Genomic DNA, 20,534 nt, shown 5'->3' on the forward strand with positions numbered 1-20,534 from the left:
AATATATGCGAAAAATTATTTGATTTTTAAAGCAATTTCTCTCCCTAGGGGCAGCTCTTTTCTTTCATCAAAAACACACCTACACTGAAAAAGTTTTCAGAAGGCAGCCTTTGCTACAACATTGCAAACTTGCCAGGTTTTTTTTTTTTGTTTTTTTAATGAAAGCATTTCTGCACTTTGTATTTTGTTCAGTTTTTAATACTAGCTCTAAAAGGGAAACTGAAAGTGCCTTTTCAGTTTAAATATAAGAAGCATGTTTCAACACTTATCCAAGTAAGTAGACTCCTATTGACTTTAATGGGCTTGAATCAGTCCCAGGTTATTGCTGCATCCACCACAGAAGTGCAGCTTCTGCTGTGGGAGGTATATGTCAGCATGGACATGCCAACAGTTATTACATGGCTAATGTTTACATTTCTAGTGCTGGGAAGTAGAGGATACACAAAAAGAACAGTGTAGCACATAAGCATTAAAATAAAAATAACTGGAACATAAAAATTAGCATAAAAAAGAACCCCCTAGCAATTGTAACCATTCAAGAGCATATTAGCTACGAGAAAGAAAAGACCCAGTTTCTTTAAATTCCTCAGCTGTTCCTGTAAGGTTGTATATAACACTTGCTAGAATCAGTTTCATCATCCTAGTCCACATTCGTTTGATGATTTCCAATTTCTTAAACTGATTCTTTTGACTGCTGCCTCCGCTGTTAATAAAAAATGTTTCAGGTGGTGATTTAAGACCTTTTCTTGCTGCACAGAAGTCAAGGCCTTGAGTAATGACTTTCATATGTTTCAGAATACAAATCCTGTAGTCACCAGGAATATCATTGTTTAAAATCGTGTTACCCCTCCCCTAATCTTTCACATTATTTATTTTGTATTTATACTGTATATATCTACAGGCCCCAATCGTGGACTTGGATCTTATTGTGGTAGGCACTGTATACACATATAATGAAAAGAGAATCTCTGCTTTTAAAAAATGTACAGAAATATCACAATTCCATGCTTGATATGATATAGATTCCCTTTTTTCTTCCCACAGCTTTATCAATTGTGCAGCTCTTGTATCCTACCTATCTTCATTCTGCTTGGAGTCCATTGTAAGTATGATTATTAACCAAAGCTTAATGTTTGGCATTGTTTTACTGATCCTACATCAAATATTTTAACACAATAGTTTTTAGAAGGCAAAGCACAGAAGAACTTATCTAATTTAAACAAAGTGGACAGACTGTAATGACTAGCTCAGTTGACTCTAATTTAGCTGAAATGTAGACCCACAGAATATTCTGTGGAAATTGATGGCTTTGCAAAGTTCAGGTCTTAAACAGCATATCAGCTTTCACACCTACTCGTGAAAATACCAGGAGATTTTAAATTATGAGATCTTGAGTCTTCTCTGTAAGATAAAACAACACAATAAAAATAATTTAAATTGCATAATATTTTTACAGGAATAAAGGTTAAAAATGAAAATAATATTAAAGAGAGATGTGTAGTACATGACATAGATTCCAGAGTAGTAATCAAATCTCCTGTAAAACAAATTTCCTATAAATTTGTTAAACTTCCATAAAACATTTTGAAGCATTGCAAAACAATATAAAAGTAAAAGTTAACATCAGAATACGAAGATCAATCAATAGCATTTTTTGAAAACTGTTGATAGCTTTGAGATATATGTGACGGGTTCAGTCACAGAGACTCCCTTGGGACTGCCACCTGATGTGCTGAAATTACCTCTAAGCCCGTTTTCCGTGCCAGCTTGGGACTCCAGAAACCTGCCTTGTTGAGCCAGACACGCTAGCCTGCTGCAACACAGACCCAGGGTCCGGGCCACACCCCCAAAGCTGCAGACTTTAACCAAAAACAGCTCAGCAGGTTACCTCTCCAGCACCCAGACACCCAGCTCCCAATGGGATTGAAACCCAAAATAAATCAGTTTTACTTTGTATAAAGCTTATACAGGATAAACTCATAAATTGTCCGCCCCCTATAACACTGACAGAGAGTATGCACAGCTGTTTGCTCCCCCAGGTAATAATCACTTACTCTGGGTTCATTAATAAACAAAAGTGATTTTATCAAGTATAAAAAGTAGGATTTAAGTGGTTTCAAGTAATAACAGACAGAACAAAGTAAGTCACCAAGCAAAATAAAGCAAAAACATGCAAGTCAAAGCCTAATACATTAAGAAACTGATTACAGGTAATATCTCACCCTCAGAGATTTTCAATAAGCTGCTTTCACAGAATACACTCCTTCCTAGTCTGGGCCCAATCCTTTTCCCCGGTACAGTCCTTGTTAGTTCCAGCAGACATCTTAGGTTAAGCTTGGGCTTTCTCATGACTGGCCCTCTTTGTCCTGCTCCACCCCCTTTTAGAGCTTTGGAACAAGGTGGGAATCTTTTGTCTCTCTGGGTCCCCACCCCTCCTTCTAAATGGAAAAGCACCAGGTTTAAGATGGATTCCAGTATCAGGTGACATGATCACATGTCCTGTGAGACCCCAGCCTCCATTCTTCCAGGGCTGGCCTGTACATACCCAGGAAGGTTTGCGTGAAAACCATGCCATTTACAGGTCATCGATTCTGAAGTACCCTTAATGGCTTCCACATAATATGTTTATATCAGTAATATAAGTTTCTATCTTATTCACCTAACTCCAGACATAGAAATAATACATGCAAACAAATGGGATGAACACACTTAGTAGATCGCAAAAAGAAAAGGAGTACTTGTGGCACCTTAGAGACTAACCAATTTATTTGAGCATGAGCTTTCGTGAGCTACAGCTCACTTCATCGGATGCATACCGTGGAAACTGCAGCAGACTTTATATATACACAGAGAATATGAAACAATACCTCCTCCCACCCCACTGTCCTGCTGGTAATAGCTTATCTAAAGTGATCATCAGGTGGGCCATTTCCAGCACAAATCCAGGTTTTCTCACCCTCCACCCCCCCACACAAATTCACTCTCCTGCTGGTGCTAGCCCATCCAAAGTGACAACTCTTTACATAATCAAGTCGGGCTATTTCCTGCACAAATCCAGGTTTTCTCACATCCCCCCCACCCCCATACACACACAAACTCACTCTCCTGCTGGTAATAGCTCATCTAAAGCTTTGTAACGATACCTTACAAGAGACCTTTTGCATAAAGCATATTCCAGTTACATCATATTCACACTCATAGCATATTTCCATAAAACATTATGGACTGCAACGTCCCACTATCAACTTGTATTCTCTCCTCTTTACTAGGATTTGACCTTAAATTTTACATACCAACAACGTGGTTCTGTTTTGGTTTAGGTGGAGCCCATCCTTGCTGTATAGGTTTCTACTTTCCCAAAAGGTTCCCCAATTACTAATAAACCTACAAGCTTACAAGATACCTTACAAAAGACCTTTTGCACAAAGCATATTCCAATTACATCATATTCACATTCATAAGTATATTTTCATAAAGCATATGGAGCGTCACAATATAAAATGAAGAATTCCAGCAATAATAACGAACAGAAATAGAATTCCCATCAATTAAGCTGTTTAGAAAGTTGCATCCAGAACATCAGCAAAATGATGGTTAGCCTAGGAACTGCAACTGACATAACTAGATACGCAACTTCAGTAGTACCTAAGATGCTATAGCTGTTAATAATCTCTGGTCTTTAGATACTGCCACAGTATATGTGTTAAAATGTTTATGGTTGCAGATGATAAGAAAAAAAAAGAGGAGGGCCAAGGACTGTAGAGTAGATTTTGGAGTAATTGTGAGATAATGCTGCATTAAAGATTGAGCTAGATTCTAATGTCACACATTGTGTAAATTGAGTCATTCTATTGATTTGATTGAATTAACACCCGTACAATTGAAATCAAAATATGGCTCTAACTGGGATGTGGAGTCTCCCATGTTTGGACTACTGGTTCAAACATGATTCATGTTGATATTGGTAATGGCCATTATTTTAGTTGTCTGTGTAAACTGATTTCAGGCAAGTTCCTAGCACAAGATCCACATCACAGCCATACCTTCACTACTGACACTAATTGTCATCCATATTGATAATCTCACCAGAGAGATCAAGAATGTAATGAGAATGGATTCTACTGACCTCTCTGAGGTTGTCCCACCAGATCAAGATTGGAAAGGCAATAGGAGGAAGATTTGCACTTCTGCTGCCCATCTGGAAAAAGTGGAGTTACATTTACAGTTTGAGATTGTCCTTGAGCCTGAAATTTGCTTTCAAATGCTTGAAGGGCTCAATACAGACACTATATAATTGTTCATAACATTAAAAGCAGATGCATATTCCAAATTTTTTTAAAAGCACTGTTATTTGACTACATTAATACAACACTGCTGACCCTGAGCACTACAAGTATCTGTGATACAAGAAATGAAGAAACAAGTCCGATGAAGTGAGCTGTAGCTCACAAAAGCTTATGCTCAAATAAATTGGTTAGTCTCTAAGGTGCCACAAGTACTCCTTTTCTTTTTAAGTCTGGATATGTTACTGAGACAGATTGTCAGACAAATAGCTACCTCCCTGTATCTCACTTCAGAACACTGGAAAGGAATAAAATCTCAGTTTTCTGGTGATTTTGTAAAGTGCTCACATGATAAATGTTGATGAGTTTCTTAAATAATTTAAGAGTAGGTGTAAGCAGTGTCAGGATGAGCTCCACCCTGACATCTGGTGGTGAGGTGTGGCAAGTTGTGGAAAAGAACTTCAGGGGCCGATCTCATTTGCATAGGCACACCCACCCCGCCTAGAATGAGACCATAGCTGCCCAAATGGTCACTTTGGCTGCTGTGGGATCCCCAGTGTCTCTGTTATTGGGGCAGGAAGAATAAATTGTTATTACCCTGATTATGGGAACTGTGCTTGGAACTGTACGTGGCCTTTTGTTATGATGGAGGGATTCACCATCAACTAAGTAGCACTCGCTAGGCAAGGGTCATGGATTCCAAAACTGTGTGAATGGAGAGAGGCTGGGGACAAGTATTAATACTTGGTGGCATGGGCCCCTTGGTGAGGGCCTTACATGCTAATTGCACTTCCTCCTCTCTCCACTGTGGAATATCAGAGCTAATTTTGATTTCATTAGAAGTCTAGTTATAGGCTGCTGAGTTCACTTTGGGCTGACAGTGCACCAGCACTGGGGCTCCCCTACTACAAGCTGAATTCACCTAAGAGCTGAAATCACTGAGTGTTGTGTTAAGTAGTGGGGGAGCCTGAAGATATATTGTGAAGCAGTTCGACGCGGAGCAGTGTGTGGATGGCAGGAGCTGCTTGTGGGCCGTGGAGCTGAGCGAAGGAGTTTGTGGGGCGGCTGGCGGAGCGGAGTGCAGCTGAGCGAAGGAGTTTGTGGGGCGGCTGGCGGAGCGGAGCGCCGCTATGGGGCGGTCAGCTTCAGATCACGTAAGGTGCCTCTTACCCCCGTCCTGTTTCCACCCAGGTTGGGAGGTAAAGCTCCGCAGATAAACTTTCAAACTCTGGGGCTGCCCTGACCAGGGACAGAGACTTTTGGGGCATTGGACTTTTGGGACTTTGGGTGATTTGGGGTTGCTGGACTCAAGAACCAAAGGGAAAAGGGCATGCCCCAATTTGCCTGGGGTGGGTTTTTTTTGCTCATGGTTTGTGTTATGAATCCTGTTGGTGGTGTTTCCCCAACATAATGCCACATTGTTTCTCTCTGTTATTAAAAGGCTTTTGCTACACTCAGACTATGTGCTTGCGAGAGGGGAAGTATTGCCTCTTGGAGGCGCCCAGCGGGGGTGGTATATATTTGTCCCAGGTCACTGGGTGGGGGCTCGAGCCGGTTTGCATTGTGTTATTGGAATGGAACCCCTAGATATTGAACCCAGCCCTTGTTGCTGCCAACTCTGACGGGCAGAAGGGTTACATAGGTATAAAAACTAAAGAGGAGCTACTTCTAAGGGGAACTCAAAAAAGAAGATTTGCAAACAAAAGGTTCAGTATGTGTTTAGCTGATTGAGATTCAGAAACAATAGATTGAATCTGAGAAAGAGTATAACAAAACAAAATGAAATGACGAAGCAACAACTAAAGGATCAGGATAAATAGGTATGGAAGGATTAAGAGAGACAGATCGAGCACAAGTAAGAAGTGCTGGAATTATATTTTTCTGACAAGAAGTCAGCAAATCCTCTGGCAGTGGTATAACAATACAAAAGGGACCAGCACTTAGGTAATTACTATAGGAAGTTAATTTAAAATGGACAATACCTAGAATTATTTATGTACATGCTAATAATATCTGAATTGTATATAATTAGGGTCAGTATCAAGAGATAATTATTTGACATTTGTGGCCAGATCTTTTGTCAGACTATTAGTTGTGATTTGCTAATGAAGTGGAGGGATTTGGGGGGAGGTATTTATTTTAAAGGGGGGGGTAGCCTGAAGGATCTGTTTATTCATGGGATATAATCATAAAAAAGTAATTTAAAAAACCTACTGAAAGGATTTGACTGAAAAGTGTACTAATGCCATTGGTTACACTAGGCAGTGTTTCTAATGTTTGGAGCAAGGGACTGGGAGTAATTACTCCTGAGTTCTTCTCCTGTCTCTGGCATTGACTGGCTGAGTGACCTTTGGCAAATCACTTCTCTATTCCTTAGCTTACCCCTCTAGAAAAAAAAGATATATGTGGTGTGTTTTGTGTCTTTTCTAGTGTATATAAATCACTTTGCAATAATTGGGTGAAATATGTTTATACATATATTGACTAATTTTTGTTCTGTAATAACATAATAAAGACTAAATTCAGAAAGTGAGAGTCACAGGAATCTACACACCCAAATTTGTTCGTGGTGCGTCCAGAGGCAATTGGCAGAGATACATTTGCTTTAAAACAGCAACAGGAAATGAGTTCCATGGTTAATGATAACATTTGTGTCCAAGAAGGAGCTACTGATGACTTGCTAAATGTAAATGGCAATGGACCGAATGTGGCTTTGAGCCACTACCCATGATATTAAGGGCCCTGATGATGGCTCCCAGAGGTAATGGTCTTCAGGAAGGCATGACTGCTATAGAATGGTGTGGGAGTGCATAGAGCAGCAGACAAAGTTACATCCTTTATCAGGTTTCAGTGTGCTCTTTTCTAGAGCACTCTCAGCCATGTACTACTCCCCATGCCTTATGGGGTTTCTGTCGACACTGTGTGTGCTAGACAGTCTTTGTGCACTGGGGACACAAGAGCTGAGATTGTGAATGGCCTAAGAACAGAATTTAGAACTCTGGAAGAAGGAACTCTGCATCCTTACCCTTCCCCGCCTCCCCCGCTCCATTTCTGTACAGTTGTGCAGAGCTAGGCATTTGACCTTGGAGTCAAGAATAATCCCTGTTGAACTTTTCATCTTGTTGGGTGTTGCTGCTACAGAGCTGATTTGGTGCTGATTTAAGGCAAAATTCATTCTTTGTCAAGAATTAATTTAACCCTTTTTTATTTTAACATATTTTTGTTTAATTAATAAAATCTTAGAACAATCTTGAAGGAATCCAAGACAGTATTTTGCAATTCTTGAATACATAGTACAAATGAGCTCTCCTATCATGAAGTGTTTAATTGCACTGAATCTTTTGTCCCTTCTTGGTTAACACTTGCAAGTGAATTACCCCCTTGCTCAACCTTTGATGGTGGTGTGATGCTTTCTAGTAGTGCCCAGCACTATGACTCACCTTGTTTCCCTCCTCCACCTCCAGTGTTTACCTGACACCACCGCTACCTGACACCACCACTCTGTTAGCCACCCAAACAATCTCCTTTGGGCCATGCTCACTTTGCCTTGCCTTGCAATAGGTGCATTCTAATCCTTAAGCCTTCTTGAAGCGTTCCCTGAGAGTGTCCAGCCCTTAACCAGTGAACACTCACAGAAAATTACCAGATAAGCTGTCCCCAAAGGAACAGTGCGCACACCAGCTGGTTTGGTTCAACTGAGGATCAACTCAAATTTATCAGCACTGAGATATATTTGTAGCAAAACAATCAAAGGTTAATATATAAAAGACAGTGAATACAGATAATGATGGAAACAGACATGGTTATACATGAACAAAGGTATACTACACTTCTTGGAGTCTAAACTTAATTATAATAGGCTAAAAACTTTTGTGTACAGTAGTTTCTCACCTAAAGCACTCTCTCAACATCTCCAACCAACCATCTCCAACTGGGATCCCCAATTCATGAATGCAAAAACCACTGTTCTTTTTGCTTCCTCAGAGAAGGACAAAGAGGTGTGTCATATATTTTTTTCCTTTTATATTCCCTAAAGTCTTTGTTTTGTTGCTAGAGTCAGGATGGCCCCATAATTTATTCCTTGTTGTGCCAGCTCCATGTTGGCTTTACTTTCTCATGTTGAAGTTCTATGCGAAAGGACTTCCATTGTGTTGGCTCACAATGCTTATTTTACATATTCCCCTGTCTACATGGGTTTTATGTATCTCGGTCAAAACCTGGTCATTAACCCAACTTTGATTCAGACTTTAAAACATATTTTCCAGTGTAGATACACACAACTCACTAAATATCATCTGCATATACAACTTGAAATAATTAAGAGGATCAGTATGACATATGCTCGTATTACATACTTCACTTGACACTCTTTGGATAAATACTATGAAAGCAATATGTTGGTGTAGTGAGTTTGTCAATCCTGTCAGGAGTTACTGTTACAGAATAGTTATCCCTTTACCACTTGGCATAGAGTTGCTGTTAGGGTCACAGGGCTGGTTAGGTTGTCAGGTAAATCCATATTATAGCATTATTTATTTTTAAATTTGTTACCTTCTGCCAAGGTTGATTCCTCTCTATATTTTGGAAAACTTTCTGTTCTGCTTCTTATTTTTGTCATCTTGACCCTTTCGGCACCATCTTCAATATTTAAATCTGCATCGACTGACAGTTAAGCTAAGAAGAACTGCAAATCTTTGACTTCATTCTCCTGCAGGGTAATTTATGTAAACTGGATTGTGCAGGAGCCTGACTCTAACAAATATTGATAATGCCATCTAGAAAAATTGTAAAAATGTGTTTTGTCATTTATTTCTGGATAGGAGAGGAAACAGAATGAACTCCTGCAAAGTTAGCATAAATAACATTGGAAGAACCTGAAGTGCAAGAACAACTCTCTATGGTTGTTAGTTGGTTAGATTTCACAAGATAAAGATACGAGGAAGCAGTGATTCATTACTGACCTAGAGGTGGGAAAGAAAAGCAGGTTGACTGTACATTAGGTTGAGTTGTGTTGTGAACAGAAGCAAGAAGAGAGAAATAATAGAAAGGGATCTGGAGAGGTTAGAAACATGAACAGAAAATAGCAAAATTGCATTTTTTTTCAGTTTCCCAAGTTGATAGCTATCTGGTGGGGTGGGAAATAAACCAAGATGCACATACTCCAGGGTGAAGAAGAAATGTTGGAAGTGGTAATGCTGAAAGAGACTTACTGGTGATGGGGCATAGCAAATTATACAAAATGGTTCTGGTCTGACCACATTGCATTCAGTTGCACATTACACATTACTGGAAATATACTGATAAATTGGAGGGAGTTCACAGAAGAGCAACAAAAATTATCAGGAGGTTTAAGGGACTTATTTATGAGGAAAGATTAAAAGCTAAACAGTGGTAGCTTTCCTAAAAGACCACTAAGTCAGGTGTAGCAGCCTATATGTGCTAAAGAAGCAGGAAGATGGCTTATTTAATTTAGTATATGGTGACATAACTAGGCAAAGCAGGAAAGGGAAAATTTGAGGTGAATATCTGCAGAATATCTCATCAATAAATGGTATTAGGCTATGTAATAGTGTGCCAAGGGGAGTGGTTAGAAGTCCCAAGCAAGTGGGCATCTAAACCAGACTGAACAAAAATACTAGCAAATGTACTATTAGGAACAATTCTCCACAAGCAAGAAAATGACTTAAAAATGGAAAAGACCATCTAACTTCTATGTTTCCTCTCAACTTGGCCTTAGGGCTTGTCTACACAGCAAGTTACTGTGCGGCAAACCAGATAGTGAATCTAGAATGCATCAGCTTGCTGTGAGTAATGTCCCATGTGGACACTACTACTGTGCAGTGAAAGTCCCAAAGTGTGGCTTGGCTTACTATGCACTGTAGATTCACACCCTGCTTTGCCATGTAGTAACTTGTCATAGAGACTGGTTTCAGAGTAGCAGCCGTGTTAGTCTGTATCCGCAAAAAGAAAATGAGTACTTGTGGCACCTTAGAGTCTAACAAATTTATTTGCGCATAAGCTTTCGTGAGCTACAGCTCACTTCATCAGATGCATCGAAAGCTTATGCTCAAATAAATCTGTTAGTCTCTAAGGTGCCACAAGTACTCCTTTTCTTTTTGTCATAGAGACAAACCCTTAGAAAATAGTCCAAAAATTGTAGGCATTGATATGACACTTGATCCATTCAGCAATTCCAGAGACAGTGGGAGGGTGTAGAGGAGAAAACACTCTTAATAAGCAGCTGGAATTTTGAACCCGATCCATATATTCCTATTAACTGTTAGGAGCTGCCTCCTTTCTTAAAACCTGCATGGCCATTTGAGGGTTGCTTTTAATACTATAAAATTCTACATGTAGTTATGTTCAGGACCAAGATATTATAGTCAGTGGTGGGCTGTATATACCTAAAAGAGAGAGATGGCTATAAAATTGTCCCAAATGATAGCTAACTCATAGCTGCTTTTAATCCTTTTGCTGCTTTCAAAAAGGCATCTTCAGAAATGCTATCCTCATTTGAATAGGTGTAAGCAGTATATCAGAAAAGGGTTAATTCTGCATGTGAGTGTAATCAACTGTTTTCTCAAAACCTGCCATCATGGCTGATTGACAAAACATTGTGAAACCAGAAGTAACAATTAATTACTTGACTGGGCCATTAAACATCTGCTAAGCCTTTATAACTCCATAAACGTAATCAGTTTCATTAAAAATCAATGGAACATAACAGGGAAAAATCCAAAACTAGTTTTGGCTTATTTTCACTTGTTCTACCTACCTAGCATAGCAGCGATTCACTGATCTTTACATTGTTTACATTTCAGAGTTTGGTATGAAGAAAAGAATCCTTCCCTGCCGCCCCCTCACCCCCATCCCCACCCCCATTTGTTGTTCAGGGTTCAGATGACCAGATTTTCACTGCTTTTCAGGATCCTGATACTTGATGTGATGAAGGCTGGCCTTGTGGTTAGACAGTGGGCTGGGACTCAGAATAACTGGCTTCAGTTCCTAGCTCTAACATAGTTTCAGTGTTCGACCTTGGACAAATCACTTAATTTCTCTGTTCCTCATCTGTTCAATGAGAATACTCATACTTTGTCTTTCATTTATTGAGTCTACAAATTCTTTAAGGCATAGACTGTCCTTATCAACTATATGTACACAGCCTAGCACCCAGTGTCCCTGCTCTTAGTTGCTGTCTCAAAAATGCTACCGTAATACAAATAATTAATAATGGCACTCTGAACCTGTGGCATCTGCTCCAACCATTAAACAGATACCAAGGCAAAAGCTGAGCATTCTTAATCAAAATATTATCATCGTTTTCACTAGTATGTCTCCTGCTGATGGGCTGCCACTTTTACTCATTCATCTGTGGTGTATGCAGCTTTATTTCAAGAAGCCAATAAATTCCTTCCCTAAGGTCATAGAATCATAGAATATAAGGGTTGGAAGGGACCCCAGAAGGTCATCTAGTCCAACCCCCTGCTCGAAGCAGGACCAATTCCCAGTTAAATCATCCCAGCCAGGGCTTTGTCAAGCCTGACCTTAAAAACCTCTAAGGAAGGAGATTCTACCACCTCCCTAGGTAACGCATTCCAGTGTTTCACCACCCTCTTAGTGAAAAAGTTTTTCCTAATATCCAATCTAAACCTCCCCCACTGCAGCTTGAGACCATTACTCCTCGTTCTGTCATCTGATACCATTGAGAACAGTCTAGAGCCATCCTCTTTGGAACCCCCTTTCAGGTAGTTGAAAGCAGCTATCAAATCCCCCCTCATTCTTCTCTTCTGCAGGCTAAACAATCCCAGCTCCCTCAGCCTCTCCTCATAACTCATGTGTTCCAGACCCCTAATCATTTTTGTTGCCCTTCGCTGGACTCTCTCCAATTTATCCACATCCTTCTTGAAGTGTGGGGCCCAAAACTGGACACAGTACTCCAGATGAGGCCTCACTAATGTCGAATAGAGGGGAACGATCACGTCCCTCGATCTGCTGGCTATGCCCCTACTTATACATCCCAAAATGCCATTGGCCTTCTTGGCAACAAGGGCACACTGCTGACTCATATCCAGCTTCTCGTCCACTGTCACCCCTAGGTCCTTTTCTGCAGAACTGCTGCCTAGCCATTCGGTCCCTAGTCTGTAGCTGTGCATTGGGTTCTTCCGTCCTAAGTGCAGGACCCTGCACTTATCCTTATTGAACCTCATCAGATTTCTTTTGGCCCAATCCTCCAATTTGTCTAGGTCCTTCTGTATCCTATCCCTCCCCTCCAGCGTATCTACCACTCCTCCCAGTTTAGTATCATCCGCAAATTTGCTGAGAGTGCAATCCACACCATCCTCCAGATCATTTATGAAGATATTGAACAAAACCGGCCCCAGGACCGACCCTTGGGGCACTCCACTTGATACCGGCTGCCAACTAGACATGGAGCCATTGATAACTACCCGTTGAGCCCGACAATCTAGCCAGCTTTCTACCCACCTTGTAGTGCATTCATCCAGCCCATACTTCCTTAACTTGCTGACAAGAATACTGTGGGAGACCGTGTCAAAAGCTTTGCTAAAGTCAAGAAACAATACATCCACTGCTTTCCCTTCATCCACAGAACCAGTAATCTCATCATAGAAGGCGATTAGATTAGTCAGGCATGACCTTCCCTTGGTGAATCCATGCTGGCTGTTCCTGATCACTTTCCTCTCATGCAAGTGCTTCAGGATTGATTCTTTGAGGACCTACTCCATGATTTTTCCAGGGACTGAAGTGAGGCTGACTGGCCTGTAGTTCCCAGGATCCTCCTTCTTCCCTTTTTTAAAGATTGGCACTACATTAGCCTTTTTCCAGTCATCCGGGACTTCCCCGGTTCGCCACGAGTTTTCAAAGATAATGGCCAATGGCTCTGCAATCACAGCCGCCAGTTCCTTCAGCACTCTCGGATGCAACTCGTCCGGCCCCATGGACTTGTGCACGTCCAGCTTTTCTAAATAGTCCCTAACCACCTCTATCTCCACAGAGGGCTGTCCATCTCTTCCCCATTTTGTGATGCCCAGCGTAGCAGTCTGGGAGCTGACCTTGTTAGTGAAAACAGAGGCAAAAAAAGCATTGAGTACATTAGCTTTTTCCACATCCTCTGTCACTAGTTTGCCTCCCTCATTCAGTAAGGGGCCCACACATTCCTTGGCTTTCTTCTTGTTGCCAACATACCTGAAGAAACCCTTCTTGTTACTCTTGACATCTCTGGCTAGCTGCAGCTCCAGGTGCGATTTGGCCCTCCTGATAACATTCCTACATGCCCGAGCAATATTTTTATACTCTTCCCTGGTCATATGTCCAACCTTCCACTTCTTGTAAGCTTCTTTTTTATGTTTAAGATCCGCTAAGATTTCACCATTAAGCCAAGCTGGTCGCCTGCCATATTTACTATTCTTTCGACTCATTGGGATGGTTTGTCCCTGTAACCTCAACAGGGATTCCTTGAAATACAGCCAGCTCTCCTAGACTCCTTTCCCCTTCAAGTTAGTCCCCCAGGGGATCCTGGCCATCCGTTCCCTGAGGGAGTTGAAGTCTGCTTTCCTGAAGTCCAGGGTCCGTATCGTGCTGCTTACCTTTCTTCCCTGTGTCAGGATCCTGAACTCAACCAACTCAGGTCAGAGATATTGGCAGCTTCTATGAACATATGGATGGTTCCAAAATGGTTTTGAATTATTCTCACCCCTTGTACTATTGCTAATCATAAGAACAGCGGTATAAGTGGTACAAGCAATGAGCAGACCTACAGATTTAAAATGAAGGAGGTGATGTTCCTGCTGCAGAAGTGAAAAGAGGAAGATTAATACCTCTTAAGTGCTCTGTTAGTTTTCTCAATAACACATTGGCACAGCTGCCAAATCAAGCTTTGAGTCAATATATGGTATGGTACATATTAGGCCTGTTTATGCTTAACCAATTTTCCAGGGGTTGAGGAGTTGTTCAGTTAGTGTATCAATTAAGTGCCTAACACTAAATGCCCTTAGATCAGCAATTCCCCAAACATTCATATGAACAAAACCCCAATGTAAAGAGCAAATAAAAATGGGGTCATGGGTGTGGTTGAACTGAACAGCTGTGTGGAATTGAACCAACGTTTGCTCATGTTTTCATAATATTCAACCGGTTATACTACTCACTGGAAAATCCAGATCAAATTTAGTCATGTGCTAACTTTCAAACAGTAAACAGCCTTGCAATTTCTTCTAACATTTGTACAAACGGGGCTTTTATCTACATGTATTAAAGAAATGTCCTTGACTATTTTTACATCAATTACATGTTCTTCGTGAAAAAACATATTAATAAAGCTACCAGTAGTTTTACGTCATCCACAGCTGTGCTCCAGTAACAGAACATACAACACGGTATTCAAAGCTTATCTTTAAACTGGGGAGAATCTCCCCACATTCTCCCTTTGTGGGGGGGGTTCACCCCTCAGTGGAAAAGTCTGGGCTGCCCTCAAACATACTGGACCTCAGGGTCTTGACAGGAGACCAAGGTTCTCCATACTGGTTTGGGACTCCTGTGGGATCCCAACTCACTGGCAAAGCAGCTTCATTAGAGATTTGCTACTAGGAGAGGTTCACAGCTCCCCATCCCCCTTCCCTTTCAAGTCTGTGTTCTCTTTATAATCCTGATTTTGTAGGAATGAACTGTGGGTAGGGAAATAGCAGGCATCATGTGGCTCCATCCCCTCCTTGTTCTTACTCTGCTTGCACCCAAATGGGCAAGGGAGTTGGGATGCAGGCATCTGCAGGGACATGTCTGTGTGCTTTTCGAGAAGAAAGGATCTGAGCCATTATTAGAATTAACCCAACCTTTTTCTTTTGGTTCTATGACCTGATCATTAAAAACAGGAAGTCACGTTTATTTTTTTCCGTAATTACATATAGGATAGAAATTATGAAGCAAATGAAACAAAAATGTATGTAAAAATTAAACATATATTTTTAAAAAAGAGGGATTTTGAAGTGTACTGAGACTCACATAGGAAAAGAGATAATTAATGAGAGAAAACCATCATAAGCCTGCCTAGTAATTACAGTACTTTCAGCCATGCTCTTGTATTTCATCAAAGGCATATTTGGCTGCGTGCTACTTTTTTGTATGCATATTGTGAAAGCTAGAATAACTTGTTTCCTACAATGTGAATATTTGTCTCAGTAAAATATTCATCATGCTATAGGCGTGTTTGATTTTCAATAATCTTATCCAATGGGGCCTATAAAAATAATGCAGAACAGAAGGATTACAGCCAGTGAGCCCAATTCCAACCTCACATTGGAGCTACACCAATGTAAAACCAATCACTTTAGTGGGTTTATTCCAGATTCACAGTGGTGTAAGTGAGCAGAATCAGGCCCCATGTTTCTAATGGCATAAAAGATTTTTGCCACAATTTTAAGGGCTGAACCTGCAGTCTTATGTCGGAAAAACTCTTATTAACTTTGATGTATCAGTTTTGCTTATGTCGGAAATGCAGAATTAAGCCCAGATCTTTTTAAAATTGTTTTCTCTCTCTAGATTATCTACTCTTTAAGGATCTGCTAAAAAAAAGTTTCAAAATAAGATATTTAAATTTTAAAAATGTAAGTGTAGCTTTTAAAACTTTATGAATACTTTGATGCTATAGCAAATACTAAGATGGTTCAGACAGATGGAACAATGAGATTGACATATTTGTTGCCAATCAAGGGGCATACATAGCCTGCCAATGAAACCATATGATATACATTATGTATCCTATATACAGTGTGAAGGCAACTGTTTGGTTTATGAAGAAACAAAATTGAAAAATGTAATTCACTGGTCTTGTCTCAAGCAAAATTTCTTTAAATTGTAAAGAAATGGAAGCAAGGCCAGACCAAAGGCCTGAAAATGATAAGAAAGAATAAAATATGAACTGATAAAAATTCTTCTTGTAAAAGTTAGAAGTTTTTTCTCTAAGTCTGAGTATATTTTAAGACCCAAAAAAGTGTACTTTTAAACTCAAAATCTTTAAGCCCATCCTTGTGACTCAAGGTTAACTTCATGATCTTTTCCTTGTCAATCTCAGATCCAGAAATAAGAAACAAGGTTCTGCAAATTTGATTGGGATCAGATGAAAAGGCCTGAGATGATTTTAGGCCCTGGTTCAGCAAGCTACTTCAGCATCTAGGCCGTGGAACTACTCACATATGTAAAGTTGTCTGTATGCTTAAGTACCATGCGGAATCATGGCCTTAATACATATTATAAAATGTCAATGTAATGTTGACACAAACAGAATTGCCAACCCCAAGAATTCAAAAATCAGAAGTCAGGGTCTCCAAACTTTGTAAAAGGAAATTAATGAATCTTAAGTAATTATGTGGTTTTAGGAGCTGGGACTTGAAACAGCAACTATTGTGAGACTTGCAATAAAATTGTGAACTAATACTTTGTTTTCTTTTATAAACTAAAGAGCAATGGTCACATAGCTTGTGTCCTTCCATTCTTTATGACAACTATAATCTTATTACAGCTGAATTTCCAACACCAGAGAGTAGAGTTGATGTCTGGGGTAGTTGCTAATTAGGGGCAAATAGGTCAAAATCCCTTCAATTAAACTCTTTCTTTTTTTAATTTTCTTTCAACAAATAAAAATCCTTTCTGGCCGATGGTTGGTTTGTCTCTCTCCTCTACAACGGCACAATTGAGAGGGCAGCAAGGGGCAGGTGGGAGAAGAGCAGGAGCAGCTGGCAAATTGTTGCCCCTTTAGTGCAGCTGCGTCCAATTCAGTCAAGGGAAGGAGACACTGGCAGCATCAGTACAACAGCATGAACAAGAGCAATGTGGGAAGGCTTCTAGCCCCTACTGAGTATGTCCATACAACCCGTGGAAGTGAGCCTTCCTGCCTGGGTCAACAGATTTGGCTAACGGCTAGCCCTCTAAAAATAGCTGTGTAGACAGCCCTTTAATGTTTCAGCTTTGGCTTTGAAGCCCACCCTCCTCCCTTGGAGCATGATGGAGGTAAGAAGAGAGTTCAGATCTCCATTGAATGTATAGAACAGGGCTCTGACCAGACATTCTTACTGGCTTCTGTTTTTTGTGCTCTTTGAGGCTAAAATATCTTGCTCCAAAGAATGAGTTGCCTTAGTACAGAGATCTTCTGGAGCAGCACCAGGGGCCCAGTTGGGGTCAGGCATTGGGATTAAGGAGCCTACAAGGCTGCAACTGCAAGGAGGCAGCAAGTAGAAGCCTGGACTAGAAAAAGAGGAAGCAGGGAGAATCCGGGGCCTGGGAAGGGGAGGATTGCCAGGTGGAGTCTGTGGACTGGTGGGACATGAAAGGGGGACTTCACAGGGTCTATGAGCCAAGAATGAGTGGTGCAGATTGTCTGGATCTGCCAGCTTTTTTCAGGGAGGTTGAGAGCAGGGTGGGATGGGGCTGCCTGCTTGTGTTCAAAGGAGCAGTGATGGGAATTACAGCAGAGTCGCTATTGGGGAGAGAAAATGCATTTTTTGTGGATGGGGGCAAAGAGAGCAGTGGAGAAGACACAAGTGCCAATGGGGTGGCTTCTCCAGAAAATGGGAGACAAGGGCAAGGAGGTGCCCCAGCATTAGTCTTCTTAATTTTTACTTGTGTATTTGAACATTATTCAGTTAGGGCTCTTGGGTGGGTCTACTGATAAGAAAGTATAAATGGTATATTGTGGAAATTCCAGAACATTTAGAGGGAATGTGAAGAAAGGCCTAGGGAGAATGCACAGATATTAGGAATATTTGCTAGGTTTTCCAACTTGATCAGCTTTTCTTTACATACTGAAAGAGCTTGCTCACCAGGCAGATATCTTAAAGCTTGCTGAACTAATGAAGACAAATGAAGACTATGTTGTGGCTTTGGGCACAGGAACTGAAAGAAGCAAGAGTCTATCACTAAAAGTTACTGCAATGTCCAACCCCAACCCCCACAACAATAGACACAACCAGGATAATCTATTAAATTCTATGAATTTGGCATGTTAGCTGGATCTGTTTATTGCCCTAGGATGTCAGGAAAATTCTAGCGCTAAATGGAAAATATAGGAATTACAATTCGGATCAAACCCCATAGAAACATAGGACTGGAAGGGACTTCCTGGTTCATAGAGCACAGTCCTCTGCTTTCATAGGCAACCCCATTATGTAATTCTGTTAATAAATGTATCCAGCCATCTAATCCAGTTTCTTGTCTCCTACAGTGACCGCCATCAGACACTTCAGAAGACGGTACAGAGGAATCCTGCAGTAAGTAGATGTGGGATAACCTACCCCCAAGGAAGTTTCTTTCTAAAGTCCAATAGTTGGAGATCATCCTAAATCCTGAAACATGAAATTTATATTTTATACTGCTTGTAAAACTTGTTTTTACTAGAGCAGCTCCAGAATTTCCCATCAAAATGATTTTTCATCTAAAAATGCAGTTTCTGCAAAATCAAATTTTTTTGCAAGCAAATTTTAATTTTGCCCAACTTTTTTTGTTTTTCTGTTGGAAAAAGTGAAACAAAAGATTTTATTTCAATTTTTCAGTGTTAAACTGTATTTGCTTATTGTATCGCATTGCCACATGGGAACTGTAATTCAGGTTCCCATTCTCTCCTGTGGACTGGGCCCTTTGGCCTGACTACATCTACAGTTATGCAATACAATCTCCTTGCTGACCACATGACAAGATATGTCATGGGAATCACATTTCCTATGATGCAACCACAGCCATGTATGTCTGATCAGGTATACTGGCTCATAAGGGAGAATGGGTATATCAGGCAAATTGAATTAAAACTCCCATGAGGCAATGAGGTCTCAATCTGGTATGAAAACACATATTGAAATATACAAATTTTCCACAGAATGGAAATTCTGTTTTCTCTGAGCACTAATTTATACTATTCTAACTCTAGTTATTTTTGTTATCCATATAAATGTACAATTCTTCTTTGAATCCCAGTAGGTTCTTGGCATCAGCAATGTCCTGGGTCAGTGAGCACCGCAGGAGCTATAATGGTGTGATGCACACAAATTAATCCTTGTTTGTCCTGATCCAGTACTCACTAAAGTCAGTAAAAAGACCCATAATAAGATTGTGGCAGTTGCTAAAATAATATAAAAGTTATTGCCTAGCTTAACCCTGGCTTTGACAAAGCTGCTATTTGACTGAAAAGGCAATGGTTTTTAGGATGATGCAGTTTGTTTGATCTTACAATGCAGTAGTGGCACAATATAACTTTACCTATTGATTTTTTTCTTATTTGGTGGGTAGCAAGTAAATACCATCTAGTTCACTATAGGTGGAGTCAAGAGCTCTTCCTGGGATTTTTAGAATACAAATTTTGGGCTTGTCTATCAGAAAGACAGCCTTCTTATAAAAATATTCATGTTTGTTATAGCCTCTACAGGATGAAATTTTGTGGTTTTTTTTATGACCATCTCTAGAAAACAGTATTGTGAATAAATGTTAACCAGCAAATCATATATGGCGAGCTGTTCATGACTCTACTTTTTAGGCTTATGTAAACTAGAAATGAATGGAATCCCAAAGGAAATTGCCCATCCTATTGGCTGGAGGTCTAGAAAATAGTGGTAAACTAAAGATTAGGCATGTGATCAGGCAAATAATACTCAGGAGATAGTATAACTCATTTTTGTGAGGTGAATTTTTTTGTTGTGAATGATAAAAGTGTACAATTCATTCACTGCATAAAAACGCCATAGAAAAATGAAGAGATGTGTATGTAAGCAAAATTCTGATTTAATGTAACTCTTGAAATATATTACAGTATTTTGCTGAAAATTCTTTTGTGCAAGTGAATGTTCTAAAAGTCAGATGATAAACTTGTGATTGACAACGGAAATATTAGGACTTCTGCAGATACTTGTTAGTGGTATTTTGACAAAAAATGTCATTGTGCATAGAAATTAGAGAACATAGCAGAGGCCCACTTTTCTACCTATAGGGGGGCTAATCAGATTACTCTCAGCGTGATTTATGCAGATCCTTTTTAAAAGGAAAATAGTAGAATTTGACTGGCAAGGTACATCCCCACAGCAGTACTTAAGTGGTGTCACACAAGGCTCTTCCCACTTTCCTCCACATATTTTTAGAAGGAAAACACCCCTATTTCACAGTTTTAGAGATGGTATTAAAGATGGCAATAATTGTTCTTTGGGGGTACAGGGGAAGAGAAATAAGTTGAACTGGGCTGGAGCAGCTGTTGTTAAAGTC

At 40.2% G+C, this 20,534-nt stretch overlaps 1 long non-coding RNA gene across 1 annotated transcript in view; it reads left to right on the forward strand.

Annotated features, from left to right (window-relative positions):
* The first annotated feature begins 1,042 nt into the window (after nt 1–1,042).
* The window catches only part of LOC142072889 (uncharacterized), a 51,776-nt gene continuing 32,284 nt past the window's right edge, over nt 1,043–20,534 (forward strand). The window contains exons 1-2 of the long non-coding RNA XR_012669497.1: nt 1,043–1,102; nt 18,514–18,559. This is a non-coding gene — a long non-coding RNA (uncharacterized LOC142072889). The remainder of the gene's footprint in view (nt 1,103–18,513; nt 18,560–20,534) is intronic.

Source organism: Caretta caretta, chromosome 7 (assembly GCF_965140235.1).
Source record: "Caretta caretta isolate rCarCar2 chromosome 7, rCarCar1.hap1, whole genome shotgun sequence".
NCBI lineage: Eukaryota > Metazoa > Chordata > Testudines > Cheloniidae > Caretta > Caretta caretta.